This window comes from Schistocerca americana, chromosome 2 (assembly GCF_021461395.2).
Source record: "Schistocerca americana isolate TAMUIC-IGC-003095 chromosome 2, iqSchAmer2.1, whole genome shotgun sequence".
In the NCBI taxonomy this organism is placed as follows: Eukaryota; Metazoa; Arthropoda; class Insecta; order Orthoptera; family Acrididae; genus Schistocerca; species Schistocerca americana.
Genome location: NC_060120.1, coordinates 918349227 through 918351446, shown reverse-complemented (window position 1 = coordinate 918351446; position 2220 = coordinate 918349227). Strand labels below are relative to the sequence as shown.

The 2220-nt window shown below is 44.5% G+C and overlaps 1 pseudogene; it reads left to right on the top strand.

The window, feature by feature from the left end:
* The first annotated feature begins 519 nt into the window (after positions 1-519).
* On the top strand, positions 520-637 carry LOC124597750 (annotated as a pseudogene).
* Positions 638-2220: the final 1583 nt, after the last annotated feature.

The window sequence follows — 2220 nt, the reverse complement described above, 5'->3', positions numbered from 1 at the left end:
CGTAGAAGGCCAGTTTTCTTTCTCCCGATAAACGATGTCCTCCTGAGTAGTCCCCGCCGGTGATCCGAATTGGGGACTATTTTACCTCTGTAATATTTTACCCAAGAAGACGCCATCATCATTTAACCATACAATAAAGCTGCTTGCCCTCGGAAAAAATTACAGCTGTAGTTTCCCCTTGCTTTCAGCCGTTCGCAGTACCAGCACAGCAAGGCGGTTTTGGTTAGTGTTACAAGGCCAGATCAGTCAATCATCCAGACTGTTGCCCCTGCAACAGCTGTACAACAGTGCCTGTCTTCTAGTTGTTCCACGAAATCAATTTACAACCAACAATATGATCACCAAGTGTTCATAACCGGCAACAAATGTGCACACTATGGTAACCATGATCACTTGAAGGTGCTTATAATTTGTCCAATGGGGATTCAACTAGCTCGTGTTTCATTTGGACAATAACGCACCAGATAACTTAGTATCTTCTCCTCTGTCATAAAGTTAGTGAAGCATATGTGTCTAATTGACAACGGCCTTACCGCAGTGATAACACCGGTTCCCGTCAGATCACCGAAGTTAAGCACTCTCTGACTGGGCTAGCACTTGGATGGGTGACCATTCGGTCTGCCGAGCGCTGTTGGCTAGCGGGGTGCACTCAGCCCTCGTGAGGCAAACTGAGGAGCTACCTTATTGAGAAGTAGCGGCTCCGGTCTCGGAAACTGACGTGCGGCCGGGAGAGCGGAGTGATGACCACGTGCCCCTCCATATCCGCAACCAGTGACGCCTATGGTCTGAGGAGACACTGCGGCCGGTCGGTATCGTTGGGCCTTCATGGCCTGTTCGGGAGGAGTTGTTTACTTTTTATCTGTCTAATTACTTGAATGTGCTTAAATATTACCATTGCTGCATTACATTCTAGCAAAACTCAGTTCTGAACTGTTCACAGCCCCGTGAGCTGCGACGGAAAACTGAACCTGGGGCAACGCACAAGCGACGCGGTGGCTACCATGTTTTATTGCGTTATTTACGGCAGCCCGTGTAACGAGAGTTTATAAAGCGCACTTCATAAACTGCAGAGTGGCCGGGCGTTTGTATTGGCGCGATGCGATGTAGCGACTAGTCGGATTACAGAGATTTGCGCTTGCCAACGCAGCTCGACGATTATCTTTGAGCTGTAAATCCAGTGTAGGCTACATAAATTTCACCCTAAATCTGGATCAGATTTACAGATAAATAGGGAAAAGGAATTGCTATGGAGATGTCGTGAGCATGAAAAATCACCTTTTCAGTCGATTGTTGTCACGAATACAGTCACCCCTTTACGGCAGATATAAATACGCGTTTATTGGGAAAGCGGTTATCGTGCCCGATGCAGTGCACCGTTTTCGGGCTGTGTATATTCATTAGAAGAGATGACAGGCTGACCCAGCATCCACCCTCAAGGTTTATACCTAAGCGTTTACGACCATCCTAACCCACTAAACAACACACTACGAGCTTCCACTGACAGTACTAATATAGAATCTACGTCATACCATCAAAACACTGCGACTGTGAGGAGATACAGGAAATCAACAACATATACTTTGGCTGCCCTAGATACACAAGAGAAACAGACTGGCTACTTGCAGAGTTGGTCCACATGAATCAGCAATGACCAGACAGTTACAAAATGCTTGTGGAATTAGTGTTAAAGTTTAAATAAAATTTTGTTTGTGTGTGTGTGTGTGTGTGTGTGTGTGTGTGTGTGTGTGTGTGTGTGTGTGTGTGTGTGTGTTTCACTTAAAAGGCTTATGTGATTAATTATGTGTTATCAACCCCCCTCAATGATATTTAAGTTTTAAATTCCTCACAAACAGCAGAAAAGATAGATCGATGCCTCAAGACGACAGTCAGCGCTTAATTTTTGACTGGACAACTTGGTGTATCAAGAGGCCAATAAACAATCAAAATTTTAAAAAAGTAATGAAAAAAGTCTTTCGACTGATAACTGACGTAGAAACCTTGTTGCTAATCATTCAACACAGAACGCACTTAAGCTGCTGACTGGCTAAATTTGGAGATAACACCACTTTACTATACTTCCGACTTACAAAACCTGGTTCTGAACAATCCTCTTCCTATGCTAATGTTGGATAGATATTCACCTCCACAAAAGTTATATCAGTCCCTCCAAATTCTTGACCAGCACGCACTTCGCTATACCTTTTGCATGTGTTCATTTCC